The sequence below is a fragment of the Pristiophorus japonicus genome, chromosome 14, assembly GCF_044704955.1.
Source record: "Pristiophorus japonicus isolate sPriJap1 chromosome 14, sPriJap1.hap1, whole genome shotgun sequence".
In the NCBI taxonomy this organism is placed as follows: domain Eukaryota; kingdom Metazoa; phylum Chordata; class Chondrichthyes; family Pristiophoridae; genus Pristiophorus; species Pristiophorus japonicus.
Genome location: NC_091990.1, coordinates 29,882,268 through 29,904,022, shown reverse-complemented (window position 1 = coordinate 29,904,022; position 21,755 = coordinate 29,882,268). Strand labels below are relative to the sequence as shown.

The window sequence follows — 21,755 nt, the reverse complement described above, 5'->3', positions numbered from 1 at the left end:
AAGAGCTGGAAAGTGGGATTAGACTGGATAGCTCTTTGTCGGCCGGCGCGGACAGAGTGGGCCAAAATGGCCTCCTTCTTCCATGCTGTAAATTTCACCCACAAGACTTGCCTGATTTTTTTTACAAGCAAACTATATCTTTTGGGCAGTGCATGGCATTTACTTTTTAGAATGGCATCGTCTGGCCAAAATGGACACTTTTTTTTTAAGCGCTAAAATGAGCACATTTCACTCCAGCTCCCAGTGCGCTGGCACGTGATACAGGTGAGGGCTGCGCGCGCAGCCGCGGGCCCAGCGCAACAGTGTGGAGTCAGTTACACTCAGCCCGCCTGCGCGCGCAGCCCGACTCCACTCGGCTTTCGCTCGGCACGGCCGCGCGCGCAGCCCGACTGCACACTGCCGCGTTCGGCCCGGCTGCGCGCGCAGCCCGACTCCACTCGTCTTTCGCTCGGCCCGGCTGCGCGCGCAGCCTGTTGTTTGCAGCACGTGAAGCGGGAAGCAGTTGGGTGTTGGGAGGGAGCGGGACTCACGAGACCGGGTTGTGCGGTCCCGTTGGCGGAGAGAGGGCCTTTCAGCACAAGTAACCAGAGAAAGCAAGTGCGCAACCTGTCACTTCTGAAGCGAAGCGATGGGTTCAAACTATTAACGTACGGATCATTTGGTTCAGGGAGTTAGAGGCAAATGTCTGGGAGTGGTTACAGCGTGTGGAAAGGAAGAAAGGTAACTTTAAAATTGTCCGAAAATTGGGCGCATTTTAGCAACTCGTATCTGTAGTTCCTGAGGATATTTTGCCCAAAGTAAAATTAAAAAGTGTGATTTAACTGGAAGAAAACATTGATTGAAATCCTGCCTCAAATGCTCCACCACGTATCCAGCTTTTAAAATATATTCTACGAGCAATTCAGCTGTGGTTTTGCTCAGGGTGAGGTGGATGATACACTTTTATAAGGAAAGGATTGTATAGAATGTGTTGCTGTATGTTTGGGTAAGTTAGGAACATTAAATAAATGACACCTAAAGAAATTGAAATCAAATTAATTGAAACATTAGATTGAGTTGTATATTAAACGTTTTCTTGTAGAAACATGAAGGCCACAGCGCAGAAAGATGGCCATTTGACCCATCAAATCTGTGCAGGTGTTTTTCTCCACATGCACCATCTAGTTTAATCCCATTCCTGCTTGCTCCCAATATGCTGTAATGTTTCTCATTTTCAAGCAATTATATATGCACTCTGCTTGCACATCAGTTTGTGGTAGAGAATTCCACATCCTAACCACCCTCGGTTACCTTGTTCTACATGCCTATTTAATTTTTGAAATTATCTTAAATTTGTGCCCTCTGTTACTGCCTTGCCAACCAGTAATAATTTTGAGATCTAGGAATAAAGGAAATGTTAGTTTAAAATACAGGGTATATGAATTAATGTAACGCAGATTACATTTGAGATGCAAAGTTATTTATGTATAATTAGGCGTGTAATAGTATGTAACTCTTTTGATGATTGACTTGTAGGGACTTGTTCACATTCCAGCAATCCTTGATTAAATACAAGTGGGTTTGTATTTGAGTGTAATTGGAGGGAGTGTGCCACTGTTCTAAGGTGTTGCAACTGAGCTTATCTAAAGACAGTATATTGTTTACTCATTTGGTCTTATTTGTTTGCAAACTGATGGATTAGCCATTGTAGCATTGGTTGGCAACATCAATCAGAGGGGTCTAGACAGAGTAGATAGAGAAACTGTTCCCTATGGTGGTAGGGTTGAGAACCAGAGGACATAAATTTAAGGTGATTGGCAGAAGATACAAAGGCGACATAAAAAAAAATGTTCTGGAATGCACTGCCTGAAAGGGTGTTGGAGGTAGATTAAATCGTGGCTTTTAAAAGGGAATTGCATAATCATCATCATAGGCAGTCCCTCGGAGTTGAGGAAGACTTGCTTCCACTCCTGAAGTGAGTTCTTTGGTGGCTGAACAGTCCCTGTCACAGGCGGGACAGATAGTCGTTGAGGGAAGGGGTGGGTGGGATTCGTTTGCCACACGCTCTTTCCGCTGCCTGCGCTTGATTTCTGCACGCTCTCGGCGTTGAGACTCGAGGTGCTCCATGCCCTCCTGGATGCACTTTCTCTACTTAGGGTGGTCTTTGGCCTGGGTCTTCCAGGTGTCTGGTGATGTCGCACTTTTTCAGGGAGGCTTTGAGTATGTCCTTGTAACGTTTCCGCTGTCCACCTTTGGCTCGTTTGCCGTGAAGAAGCTCCGCATAGAGCACTTGCTTTGGGAATCTCGTGTCTGGCATGCGAACTATTTGGCCTGCCCAGCGAAGCTGATCGAGTGTGGTCAGTGCGTCAATGCTGGGGATGTTAGCCTGGACAAGGACACTGGTGCTGGCGTGCCTCTCGGGATTTGTTGGAGATATATCACTAACTATGTCTCCGCAAGATCCAACGACTGCAGGTGCCTTCTGTACATCGTCCATGCCTCTGAGCCATACAGGAGGACGGGTATTACTACAGCCCTGTAGACCATGAGCTTAGTGGCAGATTTGAGGGCCTGGTCTTTGAACACACTTTTCCTCAGGCGGCCGAAGACTGGCGCACTGGAGGTGGTGTTGAATCTTTGCATCAATGTCTGCTTTTGGTGACAAGAGGCTCCCGAGGTATGGGCAATGGTCCACGTTGTCGAGGGCCGTGCCGTGGATCTTGATGACTGAGGGGCAGTGCTATGCGGCGAGGACAGGCTGGTGGAGGACCTTTGTCTTATGGATGTTTAGCGTAAGGCCCATGCTTTCATATGCCTCAGTAAATACGTCGACTATATCTTGGAGTTCAGCCACAGAATGTGCGCAGATGCAGGCGTCATCCGCATACTATAGCTCAGCGACAGAGTTTGGGGTGATCTTGGACCTGGCCTGGAGGCAGTGAAGGTTGAACAGCTTCCCACTGGTTCTGTTCAGTTCTACTCCAGTGGGGAGCTTATTGACTGAGGTGGAGCATGGCAGTGAGGAAAATTAAGAGGGTTGGAGCGATTACACAGCCCTGTTTGACCCCGGTCCGGATGTGGATTGGGTCTGTAATGGATCCATTGGTAAGGATCACGGCTTGCATGTTGTCGTGGAGCAGGCGAAGGATGTTGACAAACTTTTGGGGGCATTCAAAACGGAGAAGGACGCTCCATAGACCCTTGTGATTGACAGTGTCAAAGGCCTTTGTAAGGTCGAAAAATGCCATGTATAAGGGCTGGCGCTGCTCCCTGCATTTTTCCTGCAGCTGTCACGCTGCAAAGATCATGTCCGTTGTACCCCATAGGGGACGAAATCCACACTGACTCTGGGAGGAGCTCCTCAGCCACAGGGAGAAGACTGTTGAGGAGCACTCTAGGGACAACTTTCCCAGTGGCTGATAGCGAGATTCCCCTGTAATTGCCGCAGTCGGACTTGTCCCCTTTTTTAAAGATGGTCACGATCACTGCATCTCTGAGATCTCCTGGCATGCTCTCCTCCTTCCAGATGAGTGAGATGAGGTCATGTATCCACGCCAACAGCGCCTCTCCGACATACTTTAGCACCTCAGCAGGGATTCCATCCGCTCCCGTAGCCTTGTTCTTGATTTGTAATACAGATTGAGGGTGAGGAATTAGTGTCTCAAACGAGCGTACTATGCTTAAACAAAGGGGACTACAGTGGGATGAGGGCAGAGTTGGCTAAAGTAGACTGGAAACACAGACTAAACGGTGGCACAATTGAGGAACAGTGGAGGACTTTTAAGGAGCTCTTTCATAGTGCTCAACAAAAATACATTCCAGTGAAAAAGAATGGCGGTAAGAGAAGGGATAACCAGCCGTGGATAACCAAGGAAATAAAGGAGAGTATCAAATTGAAAACCAGTGTGTATAAGGTGGCCAAGGTTAGTGGGGAAACTAGAAGATTGGGAAAATTTTAAACGACAGCAAAGAATGACTAAGGAAGCAATAAAGAAAGGAAAGATAGATTACGAAAGTAAACTTGCGCAAAACATAAAAATAGATAGTAAAAGCTTTTACCGATATATAAAACGGAAAAGAGTGACTAAAGTAAATGTTGGTCTCATAAAAGATGAGAAGGGGGATTTAATAATGGAAAATGTGGAAATGGCTGAGACCTTAAACAATTATTTTGCTTCGGTCTTCACAGTGGAAGACACAAAAACCATACCAAAAATTCCTGGTCACGGGAATGTGGGAAGGGAGGACCTTGAGATAATCACTATCACTAGGGGGTTAGTGCTGGACAGGCTAATGGGACTCGAGGTAGACAAGTCCCCTGGTCCTGATGAAATGCATCCCAGGGTATTAAAAGAGATGGTGGAAGTTATAGCAGATGCATTTGTTATAATCTACCAAAATTCTCTGGACTCTGGGGAGGTACCAGCGGATTGGAAAGCAGCTAATGTAATGCCTCTGTTTGAAAAAGGGGGCAGACAAAAGGCAGGTAACTATAGGCTGGTTAGTTTAACATCAGTAGTGGGGAAAATGCTTGAAGCTATCATTAAGGAAGAAATAGCAGGACATCTAGATAGGAATAGTGCAATCAAGCAGACGCAACATGGATTCATGAAGGGGAAATCATGTTCAACTAATTTACTGGAATTCTTTGAGGATATAACGAGCATGGTGGATAGAGGTGTACCGATGGATGTGGTGTATTTAGATTTCCAAAAGGCATTCGATAAGGTGCCACACAAAAGGTTACTGCAGAAGATGAAGGTACGCGGAGTCAGAGGAAATGTATTAGCATGGATAGAGAATTGGCTGGCTAACACAAAGCAGAGAGTCGAGATAAATGGATCCTTTTCAGGTTGGAAATCGGTGGTTAGTGGTGTGCTATAGGGATCGATGCTGGGACCACAAATGTTTACAATATACATAGATGACCTGGAAGAGGGGACAGAGTGTAGTGTAACAAAATTTGCAGATGACACAAAGATTAGTGGGAAAGCTGGTGGTGTAGAGGACGCAGAGAGGCTGCAAAGAGATTTAGATAGGTTAAGCGAATGGGCTAAGGTTTGGCAGATGGAATACAATGTCGGAAAATGTGAGGTCATCCACCTTGGGGGGGGGGGGGGGGGGAAACAGTAAAAAGGAATATTATTTGAATGGAGAGAAATTACAACATTCTGCGGTGCAGAGGGACCTGGGGGTCCTTGTGCATGAATCCCAAAAAGTTAATTTGCAGGTGCAGCAGGTAATCCGTAAGGCGAATGGAATGTTGGCCTTCATTGTGAGAGGGATGGAGTACAAAAGCAGGGAGGTCCTGCTGCAACTTTATAGGGTATTGGTGAGTCCGCACTTGGAGAACTGTGTGCAGTTTTGGTCACCTTTCTTAAGGAAGGATGTACTAGCTTTGGAGGGGGTACAGAGATGATTCACTAGGTTGATTCCAGAGATGAAGGGGTTACCTTATGATGATCGATTGAGTAGACTGGGTCTTTACTCGTTGGAGTTCAGAAGGATGAGGGGTGATCTTATAGAAACATTTAAAATAATGAAAGGGATAGACAAGATAGAGGCAGAGAGGTTGTTTCCACTGGTCGGGGAGACTAGAACTAGGGGGCACAGCCTCAAAATACGGGGGAGCCAATTTAAAACCGAGTTGAGAAGGAATTTCTTCTCCCAGAAGGTTGTGAATCTGTGGAATTCTCTGCCCAAGGAAGCAGTTGAGGCTAGCTCATTGAATGTATTCAAATCACAGATAGATAGATTTTTAACTAATAAGGGAATTAAGGGCTACAGGGAGTGGGCGGGTAAGTGGAGCTGAGTCCACGGCCAGATCAGCCATGATCTTGTTGAATGGCGGAGCAGGCTCGAGGGGCTAGATGGCCTACTCCTGTTCCTAATTCTTATATTCTTATTATGTTATGAGCTGTTTTATGGCTTTTCCTACCTCGTGCAACGTTGGGGTTTTACGGAGGTGGTGGCGAGTCGCATGCTGCGGGATGGAGTCGAGAACACTTGAGTCAAAGGCAGTGTCTCGATTTGAGGAGATCTTCGAAGTGCTCCTTCCAGCGGGCCCTGACAGCCTCAGTGTCCTTGATGAACGTTTCTCTGATGAACGTTTCCCCGTTCTTGGCCAGCAGTGGGGTGTGGCCTTGATTGCGATGAAGAATCCTTGCATATCCTGGCTGTCGGCCATTTGTTGTATCTCCTGTGCTTTCTCCATCCACCACCTGTTCTTTAGGTCCCGGGTTTTTTTGTTGGACCTCCGCCTTGAGCCACCTGTAATGTTGCTTTGCTGCTCCTGAGTAGGATTGTTGCTTGAGGCTCAGAAATGCTCTGCGCTTGCGATCTATTAGTTCTTGGATCTCCTGATCATTATCATCAAAACAGTCCTGGTGTTTTCTGGTTGAGTGACCAAGTGTCTCTTCACAGGCACTGGTTATGGAGGCCTGTAGGGCAGACCAAGCGCTGTAGGCATTCAGCATCTTAAGGTCATCAAGGCACACCAGGTTAGCTGTGAGGCGCTAGCTGTATAGGGCTCTTAGCTGGGTCTTTAAGTGCCCCGGCATTGACTTTTTTGCGGCACTGCTTCTGCTGTCCCCTCCGCTTTGGGGCTATGTTACTGCCGGCGATGGATCGGATTCGATGGTTGCCCGTCCAGCAGTCGTCCGCTCCTGTCATGGCGCGGGTAATGCGCACGTCCTTGCGATCCCTGGCTCGGACGATGACATAGTCGAGCAGGTGCCAGTGTTTGGAGCAAGGGTGTTGCCACAATGCCTTGCATTTGTCCCTCTGGTGAAGTCGGGTGTTGATGATAAATTCATGTTCTAGACATTTTGTCAGGAGTAGGGTACCGCTGGAGTTGGCTTTCCCTACCCCCTCTTTGCCAATCACTCTTCCCCAGAGGGCTATGTCTTTGCTGACCCTGGCGTTGAAGTCACCTAGGGGGATCAATTTGTAGCCCGTGGGGATGCGGGACAGGGATGTTTCGAGGTTGGAATAAAAACCCTCTTTGGTCTCATCCGTTGCATCGAGTATTGGGGCGTGTGCATTGGTTCCAGGATAGGGTGAGTGGAAGAGTCATAAAGCGTTCGTTAACCCTGCAGGGGGAGTCTTTGAGGCAGTCGACCAGCTCATTGTTGATGGTGTCGCTGACTCCGTGAAGGCGGTATTCTTACTCTGGTTTTCCTTTCCAGAAAAAGGTGTAACCTCCACCTTGTTCCTTGAGCTTCCTCTGCCCGCCGGGTGTCGCTTAGGGCGGCGATGTCTATGTCAATTGTCTAAGTTCCCGGGCAACTATGGCGGTGGGGCGTTCCGGTCTGTCGCTGTTGGGGTTGTCCATGTGGGTCCTAATGTTCCAGGTCCTGAACTTCATGTTAACGAAGTGGAAGATGCCTGTGCGTGAGTTCTTTTAACGTGGGGTGGCTGTTGCACATCGGCAACCACACGGGCTTGGTTGAGCAAGGAATTGGTCCAATGGCAAGGGGGTCCAAGATGACTGGAGACCAGGCATTGCTGTATGAGTCTTGGTGCCTACGGCGAGATGTTGGCCGCAAGCTCGGCGCCGAGTAGCGCCCTTGATGGTAGGTGGCCCGAGAATCGGATAAGTATCTGAAGGAAACACATTTGCGAGGCTATGGGGAAAGATTGGCTGAAGTGCTTTTGCAGAGAGCCGGCACGGGCTCGACGGGCAGCATGGCCTCCTACTATGCTGTAACCATTCTATGATTAACTCCAGTTAAACCTCCTATATGGTATTGGCTGATGCAGCTCATCTGACAGCTAATTCTGGTGTGCAAGTGAGGCACAAGAAATCAATATTTCTATTGAGGATCCAGTCTGAATTTCTGTCGGAATCCTTCCAATGTCAGAAAAAATTATTTCTTATCTTCCACTTGTACCATATCATGGCTGTGCAGCACACAGTTCAGTTTTAACTCTGTTCAAATGCAGAAGTATTGAAACTCAGTATTACCTGACTATTAAATTGTTCTGGTTCTCATTGGGGAGTTGGCAGTACAACATATACTAGACTGCATAATGGCATCGTGCTCAGATACATGTTGTTGACATTTCAACATTCTAGATTTATTCAGAGTATTGTATATTTTTTAGGTAGGTAATCACTGAATCCTAACCCCTGCAGGTCCTGTTGATGACTCAGGCTGGCCGGTCAGTTTTCAACAATACTTAAGTACTGCAAACATGCCTGGCTTAGGTGTCAGACTAGATAGCGGATTACAGAGTCTGCCACAGAAGGTTGGTTTAGTTCCGAATTTCCATTGCCAGGCAGGAGTTTTCACTGATAACCTGTGCTTGTCACTGATTCATCCAGCATGTTTGCACAGATGTACTTAACAATTAGTAGGGTATGGTTGCACAGTGGTTGTGTTGCTGGATTAGTAATCCAGAGGCCTGGACTAATGATCTGGGGACATGAGTTCAAATTCCAGCTGGGGAATTGAAACTCAGTTAATTAAATTCACCTGGAATAAAAAGCTAGTAATGGCGACCATGAAACTACTTGATCGTCGTAAAAACCTATCTGGTTCACGAATGTTGTTTAGGGAAGGAAATCTGCCATTCTTACCTGGTCTGGCCTGTATGTGACTCCAGACCCACAGCAATGCAGTTGCCTCTTAACTGCCCTCTGAAATGGCCTAAGAAGCCATTCAATTGTACCAAATCACTACAAAGACAGAGAATTGCAGCGGTTCAAGAAGGCGGGTCATCACCATCCCCTCAAGGGAAATTAGGGATGGGCAATAAATGCCAGCCTTGCCAGCGACACCAACATCCCATGAATGAATTAAAAAAAAAATGCCATTTGGATTCACTGATTATTTAAAAAGTAGCAAACATAATTATGGGGAGGGAAGAAAATCAGTGGGAACGATTCTCTTCCAAAACCCTTCAGCTACTGATTCTTGTACTCACTTTCTTGTTTTCCCTTTACTTGCCCCCCCCTCCCCCGCACCCCACCATTTTCTGTCATCCTCCGCTCCCCCTTCCCCCGCACCCCACCATTTTCTGTCATCCTCCGCTCCCCCTTCCCCATCCATTCCACCTTCTCTCCACACATGATCCTCCTCCTCCAGTTGTAACTTGTGGAGGGTTGAAGCAAGGGTGCCAACCGGCAAAGTCGTCTCTTAAGGTGACAAAAACATGGACAAATGTTTTGCCAGTGGGTTGGGGGACGGGGGTGAGCGAGAGGCAAAACAAAGTACAATAATGAAATTCACGGGATGACAGTAAATTTTGCAGCAGAATCGAGACTTAAAGGAAGGAAATAGGTTGCCACTGGATTTGGATAGTTTGGGGATATAGGCCCCAGGTCGAGATGGAGAACTGTGCGAGTGGGTGTAGATTAAAGGTGCCTGGTCCTTAAAGGTTTAAGAGCGAAGTCAAGCATCTGTGGTCAAAACAACCAGGGTCTCTCTTGGGCAGTATTGGCTGAATTATTTGGTACAAAAGTAAGGCCACAATAATAATGTTATATAAGGTATTGATGAGATTCCATGTAGAGTATTGTGTAAAATCTGGCTTACCCACCTTAGGATGGACATTGGACACAGAGAGGGGAGCACACAAAGGTAACTAGGACCATCCTGGCCTAAGTATACAGAGCTGTGGAGATTGATTTCCTGCCTTGGTTTTGAATTCACTGAATGCAGACTTAGGGATATGATTTGGGTATGCCAAATTGTTAAACGTATTTATAACGTACAAACAGATTATTTAACGTGATGGGCCAGGTAGAATTAGGGGCCACTTGTTTGAAGTGAGGTTAGATATGCTTTAGTTTAACTTTTCTCAGAGGGTAAACGGCCTGTGGAGCAGGATCCTCGTGCTGGTAGCGAGGATGGACTCGTCACAGTCTTTCAAGAAGGCATGGGGTGCATTTTTGACACATGAGGTGGCAGAGGGAAGGCAAGATTAATTATTCTGTGCAGTAACTAATGGGCTTTGGGTATGCTGATCATCTTTGAGAAGTTAGAGAGTGACCTTTGGGGAATTCTTGAATTGATTACTGGTCTTTTCTTTTGCCTTTCCCAGGAGGTGGGGGAAGAAGTGTAGGCACATGGGGATAAGTCTAGCATCAAATAGGGTGAGTGCATGCAAGCCTGGTGACCTTATCTTGTCCGTGGTACTTAACGGCCTGGAAGTTGCGGTGTCTGTGATGGTGGGTTCTGAGTAAGCCGTCATATTCTATTTGAAAGGCCCCGCTAGTTCCGGATTTCCGCTGGCGCACGCGGGAAATACGGTACTTGCGATCTGTCCTGGAATGCCTTGGCAGATCATCCGAACCACCTGAAAACTGAGTATTGCTGACGCAGAGTTGGGATAATTGCCCACGCAACTCTTACGGTTGTTAAAAGCAGGCGTATGGCCTTATTGCATCAGTGCAAGGATATATATATAACGCTTAAATAAAACATTTAAAAATCCAAAATTATGCACATACATTTTCAATGAGTTTATGCAAATATTGGCCCGGATGAAGATGTTTAAAATTATTTATCAAAAAATTGAATTTTTATTGAGGTTGTTACAATGAAGGAACTTATTAATAAAATTGCAATTCAGTACATTTATAATTATTAGAATTCTGTACATTGTATAATTTGGGCAATTCATTGCAAATCATGAGGAGATTCCCTTTGTAAAAGATTGCAATGGAATCCCCTTTTATCATTGGAGGACCAGGCCCACGTGATCCCAGGGACGCTTCCGAACCGCCTGTGTCCCCTGGGATCCGTGGGGCTTTATGCCACCCGGAGACCTGAGACCGCAACTCTTCGCAGCCTGACTGCCAGCAGGTAATTTCAGAATTGCTTCGCGGGTCGGAGGAGTACTCCAGCGATACGCCTCCGACTGTAATGTCAGCATTTTAATGTTGAAGTAATCCATTGAGGAAAGAAGCAAACACTCGCATTTATGTAGCAGGTGTGCAGGTGACCCTTGGGTCTCCCACAGGTGCGCCCCCTGGTGGTTTGTCACTAAAATATTGTAAAGCACTTTACACAATGAATTGCTTTTTGGAAGACAGCGATTGTTGTGCAGGTTATAAAGTGATGCCTGTTTTGTTAGGAGTGAGCTGCGTGCACTTGTTCATGCTTATCATTGCCTTGATTTGTTGTGGTACATTGTCAAAGCTGATTGAGTATTCTCAGCTATGGCCTATTCCAGTTTGGGTGCGGTGGGAAGGATAGCAGCAATGTGGTGGAAACTGATGGTCCCCAAGCTGAGATGCAGGGGAGCTTTTGTGTTTGACTGGTTTACCATAGATCTACAGTTAAATTCAACGGTGCTTATCTGCCTTGTGTATTGGACATGATCTCATCGATGTTCTGAACTGGTTGTGTTATGTATGTAAACATTACCAATGTGTAAGACTTGCGCACCTGTGGGAGAACCAAGGGTCACCTGTACACCCTGGGCAAGCAGATATAAAAGGCAGTCTACCATGCTACCTCCTCACTCGAGTTACAATAAAGAGACCAAGGTCATAACAGTTTGAGCTTAAGATATACAGTCTTGTGGAGTTATTCCAAATGTAACAGGTTGATGATGCGACTCTGGGCATACCATTGTGGAAGAGTCATAGATTCACTGAGATGATACCAGAGATGAGAGACATAAAAAGACAAGGTGTCAATCTAGATCGAGGTCTGAAATTCTGGAGTGGGGCTTGACCCCCACAGCCTTTTTATGTTTTAAAAGAAAAATACATTCTCAAGATGTGGGTGGTGCTGGCAGGCCTGGTATTGCACACTCCCAGTTGCCAGAGAAGGGGATGGTGTTGGTGGGCCGTCGCCTTGAACCACTGCTAGTTTGATTCAACCGAGCGGCTTGCTAGGCCACTTCAGAAGGCAGCTGTGAGTCAAACCATGTTTGTGTGGAACTGGAGTTACATATAGGACAGACCTGTCGGAGAGGCAAGGATGGCATGTCTCCTTCCATAAACTACATTAGTGACCCAGTTTTGTTTCAATGACAATCCAACAGCTTCATGGTCATTTTTATAGTCACACAAGGCTATATATGACCACTTGCTTGTCTCCTGACATCAGTAGTAGGGAAATGCTAGAATCTATTATTCGGGACGTGGTAAAAGGTTACTTAGAAAATCATTATATATGATTTGCAGAGTCAATGTGGATTTATGAAAGGGAAATCCTGTTTGACAAGTCTTAGTTCTTTGCGATTGTAACTAGCAGGGGGATAAGGAGGAACCATTTAGATGTAGCGTATTTGGATTTTCAAACAGCATTAGATAAGGTGCCACACGAGGTTATTACACAAAATTAGGACTCATGGGGTTCGGGGTAATATACTAGCATGGATTGAGGATTGTTAACAGACACAAAACAGAGGGTAGGCATAAATTGGTCATTTTCAGGTTGGCAGGCTATACTTAGTGGGGTACTGCAAGGATCAGTTCTTGTGTTTCAGCTATTTACATTCTATATATCAGTGTCTAGGATAAGGGGACCGAGTGCAATATATCCAGGTTTGCTGCTGATACAGTGGGAAAATAAGCTGTGAGGAGGATGCAAAGAGGCTGCAAAGGGAAATAGAGAGGAAGTGAGTGGGCAGGAATGTGGTAGATGGAATATAATGTGGAGAAATGTGGTTATCTACTTTGGTAAGAAAAATAGAAAAGCAGAATATATTTTAAATGGTGAGAAATTGGGAAATGTTGCTATTCAGTGGGTGTCCTTGTACACAAATTACAGAAAGAGAACATGAAGGTACAGCAGGCAATTGGGAAAGCAAATGGTATGTTAGCCATTATTACAAAAGGATGAGTTATAAGAGTAAAGAAGTCTTGCTGCATTTATAAAGGGTCGTGGTGAAACCACACCTGGAGTATTGTGTAAAGTTTTGGTCTCCTTAGCTCAGGAAGGATAATACTTGCCATCGAGGGAGTGCAACAAAGGTTCACCAGACTGATTTCTGGGATGGGGGATGGGGGAGGGGGGGTGGGAATTATCCTATGAGGGGAGATTGAGTAGACTGGGCCGATTTTACCATCTTATTGAAACATGTAAAATTCTTAAGGGCTTGATGGGGTAGAACTAGAACTAGAGGCCACAGTCTCAGAATAAGGGGTTGGCCATTTAGGACTGGGATGAGGAGAAATTGCTTCACTTAAAGGGTTGTGAATCTTTTGAATTCTCTACCCCAGAGAGCTGTGGATGCTCAGTTGAGTATATTCAAGACCGAGATCAATAGATTTTTGGACACTAAGGTAATCGAGGATATGGGGGTAGAGCAGCGGGAAGGTGGAGTTGATGTTGTAAATTAGCCAAGATCTTGAATGGTGAAGCAGGCTCGAAGGGCTGAATGGCCTACTCCTGATCCTATTTATGTTCTTGTGTTCCTTTACCACCCACATCTTCATAGCCTCCTGCAATACCAGTACCTTTACCATCTGCCATTAAGAAATGCTCTTTCCAAATCCCTTGTTTTGCCCCCCCCCCCCCACCCCCCACCCACAATGACATCTCTGCCATTAATTAATTTAACTGCTCTCTGTCTGTCTTCGGATTCCCTTGCTCAAAAGTCTTCAAAAAAAAATGGGGGATACATTGATTTTTTTCCCCGGCTTGCTCAAGTGTCCAAAAAATGAATGTTGAATTCCTGAGGACCCCAGGACAATGCTGGTTGGAAACGCTACTCACAACTCTGCCTCTTAATACTGTATATGGTTGGGGGGTAAGGATGTCAATCTTCTCTTGTTTCCCCCACTCAATTCTACACTCGCTAAGCCCTCTCCCGATTATTTGTTTTGTACCAATTCACAAAGTTTTTGTTTAACCAGACTTCTGAGGTGCTTCTTGATGTACCCTGGGCTTTGAAAGTGCCACTGATTCTTTAGTGACTGAGCCAAATTCAGTTTTTACTGACATCGGATTTGGGGATTTAGTTACTGGAACTTTGGGGATCACGTGACACAACTCCATTCACTTATATTTCCATTCACTATAATTTTTGAAAGGGAATTGGATATATACTTGAAAAGGAATAATTTGCAGGGCTATGGGGAAAGAGCAGGGGGGGTGGAACTACTTGGTTAGCTTTTTCAAAGAGCCGACACAGGCATAATGGGCTGAATGGCCTCGTTCTGTGCTGTATGATTCTATTATTTGACACAAAATCATCGCCCTCTGGAACAAATGTACGTAACACGAGGTGAGTGTGAGGTTACGACAGTCTTTAAAGGGGAACTTCACAAGTTCCCGAGAGACTATAGTTTAGTTTGTGATGTGTCAGGAGCAACTGTCCTCTCCTGGAGCCTCGGAGTTGGAGAACAATTGCCCAGGGGTTTTTCCTGAATTGGCCACATTTCTTTTTGTCTGTTCCAAGAGATGGAATTACTAGGAGATGGGATGGCATGGCACTGTATGAGGTTATGCCGTCTACTGGACGGGGTGAGTTGATGGGCCCGATGGTCTTTATCTACTGATGGTCTTTTGTACGTTTGTATGTGCAGACTGGGGATTGACTCTGGGCCCTGCCTGGTATGTGGTTCAGAGTACATCCAATCAGTAGGTGAGCCCAGCCAGGGACAATCTCTATTCTGCTGTCCCCTGTCGGAGAACTCCACTCTTTCCCCCTTGTGTTCCTCCCTCCCTCCCTCCCCCCCCCCCCCCCCCCCCCCCCCAATGATCTGTGCACAAATCAGAAAACACACAATAAGTTAGTTAAATTTCCTTCCACGTTTATTTTCAGGTGTTCAAACCTTTTGTATTGAAATATCGTGACTCTTAAAACATACGGAAAACGACTGAAAGGAAAGGACCCACTGGCCTTCGAATCTGTCCCATGCGATTGCGATACCTTGTGCATCACTATATATACACGCCCCATCCCACCCAAGGCCATATGATCTCCTGGGAGGGGTGGAAAACCCAGGCCAATTTGGGGAAAATAAATCTGGGAAATTCCTCTCCGGCCCACTTAGTCGATCAAAACTAGTCCAGGAGATCACTCTGGCCCTGAGACATGCCATGCATTACAAGGCAATAGCTTTTCCACTTCGATGCCATCTGAAGACAGGACCTCGGAGCCTGGTCTTCAACGATTTCCAGATACCAGCTCTGCACCCATAGGCACAATCCGAACATTTGGCGATGACTTGAAGTTGATTGGCAAGCACCCCAGCATTCCCACTTCGGTTGTTCCAGCTTTAACAAAAATGCAGATGATACAAAACTTGGAAGTATACTGAACAGTGAAGGAGGATAGTGATAGACTTCAAGAAGACAAAGACAGGCTGGTGGAATGGGTGGACAGGTAGCAGATGAAATTTAATGCAGAAAAATGTGATGTGATGCATTTTAGCAAGAAGTACGAGGAGAGGCCATATAAACTAAAGGGTACAATTCCAAAGACGCTGCATGAACAGAGAGACATGGGCTATATGTGCACAAATCATTGAAGGTGGCAGGGCAGGGCACCCTTGGGACCTGGCCTGAGCCGAATAGAGGATTATGCCGGATAAAGGGAGGTCAGCTCGAGGGGAAGGCAGCCCGAGGTCGGGGAGGGGGTCGGTGCTACTGGTCAGGCCGTGAAGTGTCGGGCACCTCTCCCCGCAGAGCCCAGTGTAGGTAGGACAGGCTAATGGGACTCAAGGTAGGCAAGTCCCCTGGTCTTGATGAAATGCATCCCAGGGTATTAAAAGAGATGGCGGAAGTTATAGCAGATGCATTCGTTATAATCTACCAAAATTCTCTGGACTCTGGGGAGGTACCAGCGGATTGGAAAGCAACTAATGTAACGCCTCTGTTTAAAAAAAAAAAAAAAAAAGGGGGCAGACAAAAGGCAGGTAACTATAGGCCGGTTAGTTTAACATCTGTAGTGGGGAAAATGCTTGAAACTATCATTAAGGAAGAAATAGCGGGGCATCTAGATAGGAATAGTGCAATCAAGCAGACGCAGCATAGATTCATGAAGGGGAAATCATGTTTAACTAATTTACTGGAATTCTTTGAGGATATAACGAGCATGGTGGATAGAGGTGGTGTATTTAGATTTTCAAAAGGCATTCGATAAGGTGCCACACAAAAGGTTACTGCAGAAGATAAAGGTACGCGTAGTCAGAGGAAATGTATTAGCATGGATAGAGAATTGGCTGGCTGACAAAGCAGAGAGCCGGGATAAATGGGTCCTTTTCGGGTTGGAAATCGGTGCTGGGACCACAACTGTTTACAATATAGATGACCTGGAAGAGGGGACAGAGTGTAGTGTAACAAAATTTGCAGATGAGACAAAGATTAGTGGGAAAGCGGGTTGTGTAGAGGACACAGAGAGGCTGCAGAGATTTAGATAGGTTAAGCGAATGGGCTAAGGTTTGGCAGATGGAATACGATGTCGGAAAGTGTGAGGTCATCCACCTTGGGGGAAAAAAAAACAGTAAAAGGGAATATTATTTGAATGGGGAGAAATTACAACATGCTGCGGTGCAGAGAGATCTGGGGGTCCTTGTGCATGAAACTCTTTTTGGAGAAACACTGCAATACCAGGTCGATGCGTGGAGTGGACGGAGCAAGCCCCTGTTCCATCTCCCTGTTCCAAAAATCAATTTAATATTTGGTCCCCAGATAGGGGACGTATCAGATATTAAACTGATAAGAACAGATACTATCACAAAAAGTTAGTTTGCAGGTGCAACAGGTAATCAGGAAGGCAAATGGAATGTTGGCCTTCATTGTGAGAGGGATGGAGTACAAAAGCAGGGAGGTCCTTCTGCAACCTTATAGGGTATTGGTGAGGCTGCACCTGGAGTACGGCGTGCAGTTTTGGTCACCTTACTTAAGGAAGGATATACTAGCTTTGGAGGGGGTACAGAGACGATTCACTAGGCTGATTCCGGAGATGAGGGGGTTACCTTATGATGATAGATTGAGTAGACTGGGTCTTTACTCGTTGGAGTTCAGAAGGATGAGGGGTGATCTTATAGAAACATTTAAAATAATGAAAGGGATAGACAAGATAGAGGCAGAGAGGTTGTTTCCACTGGTCGGGGAGACCAGAACTAGGGGGCACAGCCTCAAAATACGGGGGAGCCAATTTAAAACTGAGTTGAGAAGGAATTTCTTCTTCCAGAGGGTTGTGAATCTGTGGAATTCTCTGCCCAAGGAAGCAGTTGAGGCTAGCTCATTGAATGTATTCAAGTCACAGATAGATTTTTAACCAATAAGGGAATTAAGGGTTATGGGGAGCGGGCGGGTAAGTGGAGCTGAGTCCACGGCCAGATCAGCCATGATCTTGTTGAATGGCGGAGCAGGCTCAAGGGGCTAGATGGCCTACTCCTGTTCCTAATTCTTATGTTCTTATGCCTCAAAAGCAAGTTTATCCTTTCGGAAACCAAAACTGTACGCAGTATTCCAGGTGTGGCCTCACCAATACCCTGTACAACTGTAGCAAGATTTCCCTGCTTTTATACTCCATCCCCTTTGCAATAAAGGCCAAGATTCCATTGGCCTTCCTGATCACCACTAGCTGTACCTGCATGCTAATCTTTTGTGTTTCATGCACCAGGTCCCGCTGTACTGCAGCACTTTACAATCTTTCTCCATTTAAATAATAACTTGCTCTTTGAACCAAAGGCGACATGAGGAAAAACTCGAAGCATCGAGTGGTTAGGATCTGGAATGCACTGTCTGAAAGGGTGGTGGAGGCAGATTCAATCTTGGCTTTCAAAAGGGAAGTGGAACCCAAAGGAAAAAATTGCTGGGCTACGGGGGAAAAGGCGGGGGAGTGGGACTAGCTAAAATACACGTGCAGAGAACCGCATGGGCTGACTGGCCTCCTTTTGTGCTGTAACCATTCTAGGATTCTGTGGTGGGGATGTTTGTAGAAATAATAATCGGGGGAAAAAATTAACAGCAATTTGGACAAGTATGGACTAATAAAGGAGAAACAGCATAGATTTGTGAAAGGTAAATCATGTTTGATTAACTTGATTGAGTTTTTTGATGTAACAGATAATGGATGAGGGCAGTGTAGTTGACGTGTATATTTAAAAAAAATATTTGTTCTGGGATGTGGGTGTCGCTTGCAAGGCCAGCATTTATTGTCCTTTAGAAGGTGATGGTGAACCACCTTCTTGAACCATTGCCGTTCCTGTGGTGACGTGCTGTTGGGGAGAGAATTCCAGGATTTTGACCCAACGACAATCAAGGAATGGTGATATATTTCCAAGTCAACATGGTATATAACTTGGAGGGAAACTTGAAGTTTCCCTTGATGTAGTGCATCTTGCAGATGACACACACTGCAACCATGGTATGCCGGTGGTGGATGGGGTGCCAGTCAAGCAGTCTACTTTGTCCTGGATGGAAAGGGCATTGGTAAAGCAGCTGAAGATGGTTGGGCCTAGGACACTGCCTTAAGGAACTCTTGCAGCGATGCCCTTGGGCTGACAGGATTGACCTCAAACAACCACCACCATCTTACGTTGTGCTAGGAATGACTCCAGCCAGTGGAGAGTTTTCCCCGATTCCCACTGACTTCAATTTTACTGGTGCTCCTTGATGCCACACTCAGTCAAATGCTTCCTTGATTTCAAAAGCAGTCACTTTCCTTACCTCTAGAATTCAGCACTTTTGTCCATGGCGTAACCCAAACTGAGCATTGGTGAGTAAGTGCCATATGATAGCACTGTCGATGACCCCTTCCATCACTTTGCTGATGATTGAGGTAGACTGATGGGCCAAATACTTCCTTGAATGGCCTCCTTCTGTGCTATACTATTCTATGAACTCATCCACTGACATAAAAACTCACTTACCTTGAATGTGGCTCCCACTGCTATGTCGAAACATTAGCTGAAGAGCCAACCCCTGGAGAAGACCAGCTCTAATTCAGATGCTGTGAAAAAGACCTGGCAGAGCAAGGCTCTACTGTTCGGAATATTTCTGCAATTGAGCCTTGCTCAACATGGAGGCTGCAAGTACTGGAAAAGGTAATCCATTCAGTAGTGGGCTATCGAGGCATGATCACCACTTGGGGAGGTGGAACTGGACAGGGTCCCGAAGGTTACAAGCTCCCTGCCTTCCAGGTCCTAATCTTGAATGACGGGCTGGCATTGTACAAGGATGTTTGCGGTCTGACGAAAGCTTTGAGAAGGCTGGCTGGTGGTGGTGAGTGGAAGGGGCCTGTGGTTATCGTGGGCCGCCCCGACATATGTGCGAACACCACCGCAGGTCGGGGCTATAAATAGAACTGGAGCGCTGGGCCCTGAAACATCGTGGGCAAAGGTGCAGCAAATGAGGGTTCGGGGCCCAGAAGAGCCGAGGGCCCAGGGGCAGCATGGGCCAGCCCACACTGATATGTGTGCGTGCTTGGTCTGTGCAGCAGAACGGGTCTCCAGTCATCCTGGTTCAACCCTTGCCACTGGACCAAGACCTAGCTCTGTCAAGCCCATGTGGTGGCTGGTGTGCAACAGTCACCACACGTTTATATAAAAAAAAAAAATCCGCGCACTGGCATCTTCCACCCCCTCAATTGGAGTTCAGGACTGGAACATCGGGTCCTTCATTGAAACATCTGTGAACTCTTGTGGAAGCAAATCATCCTTGTTCAAGGGACCGCCTATGATGATGATGATGATAAACTAGAGAGTGCATGAAGAGAGAGACCCGGGGGTATATGTGCACAAATCGTTGAAGGTGGCAGGGCATTGTTGAGAAAGCAATTTAAAAAGGCTTACAGGATGGTAAGCTTCATTAAATGGGCATGACCGCTACCAACGAACGGAAGTGGTCTGCGCATGCGCGCTGCGGGTTTGTTTTTTAAAAAAAATGTTTAAAGCCTGGGAGAGAGATGATTTGTTGAGAAAGCTAGAAAATTTAAAATAGCTGGGAAGGGAGCGTGCTGGTGAGAAAGTGGGGAAGGAAATGGGCTGGTGAGAAAGTGGGGAAGTGAGTGGGGCTGGTGAGAAAGCTGGGTAGCCGGAACACTTTTCAGATCCTCCGTCTGTTGTGGTGAACCTTATTTTTTAAATTTGGGAGCTTGCAGTCGCTTCCGGTTGGTTGGCAGGTGTCACTCTGTTCATAAATGGAGGCATAGGGCTTCATTTTCCCCAGGAGCTGCTCCGTTTTTTTTTGGAGTAGGCTGCTTTTTCTGGCCTAACTTAAACCCCAGTTTCTCCAATCAATTTGCACCAGCGTAACTCAATTAGTTACATCTTTTTTTAGGTTAGTTTTTTTTTCTCAAGGGGGCTTTACCAGTCACCTACGCCAGTTCTGGCCATTTAGTTACTCCATTTCTACTTAGGCCAGCGTATGTGGCCACTTGAGAAAACCCTTGTGGAGAGTTAAAGAAATCGGCGCAGGTAGGTACGTTGGAGTCCATTCGACCTGGGATAGGGGCGGGAAGTGGAGAGGACCTGAACCAATCAAGCCTTAGGGAATAGACTTGCAAAACCATCCGCACAATTAAAATAAGAAATAAAAAAATTGAAGTCCTACCTTCAGCATCAAACTGCAATTCACCTTTCTGCACTCGACCCGGGAAGGCAGCGGGCCGGAAGCCACTCGGCCTGGGCTAGGGGCGGGAGAACGAACAGGGAGGCCACTCGGCCTGAGCTAGGGGCGGGAGAACGAACAGGGAAGCCACTCGGCCTGGGCTAGGGGCGGGAGCGATCGAACTAGCCAGCATCGGGGTACAAAAGGAAGCAAGGTGGGAATAGAGTGGGTGATCAGGGGTTCATGCCTTCCCTGTTCTTAGTATATGTAAAGTTGCACTCAGTCCAAGGTAATTAAATTCAAAGATGACACCAATCTAACGGGGCTGTGGGCTTGGAGGAGACAGTTAGGATCTTACAAAGAAAGCTTGATGTGTTTGTAGTTGGGCTCATTGTGGCAAATAAAGTTCAATGGGCACAAATGCACATTGGAAGTAAAAATAGGAAGCACTTAAACCCACTCTATTAATTTGTCCTGCAAGTTAAATTAGAGAGTGATTACACTGGTGATCAGCTGTTGGTTTTTTTTGTAGTGAGAGGAAACTTTAAGAAAAATACTTTAATAAAAATTTTGGCATTGTACAATCCTTCATTCCCATAAACATGGCAAAGAATATTGCAAGATGTTTTAAGACACAAACTGTGGTATTTCTCGACGTTGATGAACTTGAGCCTTAAGTAACAAACATTTCAGTTGAAACTTCAAGAAAAAGACTTTTATAAAGAGCTGTAAGGCAGGAGTTGTCTTGGAGCTGCTCCCGCTTCACACTTGTAACTTCACCGACAGTGCAGTGGAAACCCCGTTTACAATCGCAACAACTTGCAAATGGCCGGTTGCCAACTCGCAGCGCTACTGCGGCTGCAGTGAAGAGGCCAGACAGCGGCCAAAGTTGGAACATTTTTTTCCGGAGCATCTCCTCCGGACATACTTAAGTGGCGCAACTTGAGTAAGTACGCTAAAAAACAGGCTCGCCCAAAATTGAGCCTATTGAGTAGAAAAACAAGGAAGTTATGATGAACCAGTATAAAACACTGATCTGACTTCAACTGGAGTACTGTGTCCAGGATGTGAAAGCCTTCGAGAGGGTGCAGAAAAGATTTACAAGAATGGTTCCAGGGACGTGGGACTGCAGTTATATGGCTAGATTGGAAAGCTGGGGTTGTTCTCCTTAGAGTCGAGAAGAGATTTGATGGAGAGAAACTGTTCCCATTGGCGGAATGAAGAGAGGCAATACAGGTTGAACCTCTCTTATCCGGTACTCCTTTAACTGACAACCTCCCTTGTTCGGCATCGTCCCGGCAAGGG

The 21,755-nt window shown here is 46.1% G+C and overlaps 1 protein-coding gene and 1 pseudogene across 1 annotated transcript in view; one reads left to right on the top strand and one right to left on the bottom strand.

Annotated features, from left to right (window-relative positions):
* Window positions 1-504: 504 nt before the first annotated feature.
* The window catches only part of LOC139279336 (S100P-binding protein-like), a 69,378-nt gene continuing 48,127 nt past the window's right edge, over window positions 505-21,755 (top strand). Inside the window, exon 1 of the mRNA XM_070898455.1 lies at window positions 505-720. The gene's annotated coding sequence lies outside the window, so the exon portion shown is untranslated. The remainder of the gene's footprint in view (window positions 721-21,755) is intronic.
* LOC139280312 (U2 spliceosomal RNA) lies at window positions 16,463-16,637 on the bottom strand (annotated as a pseudogene).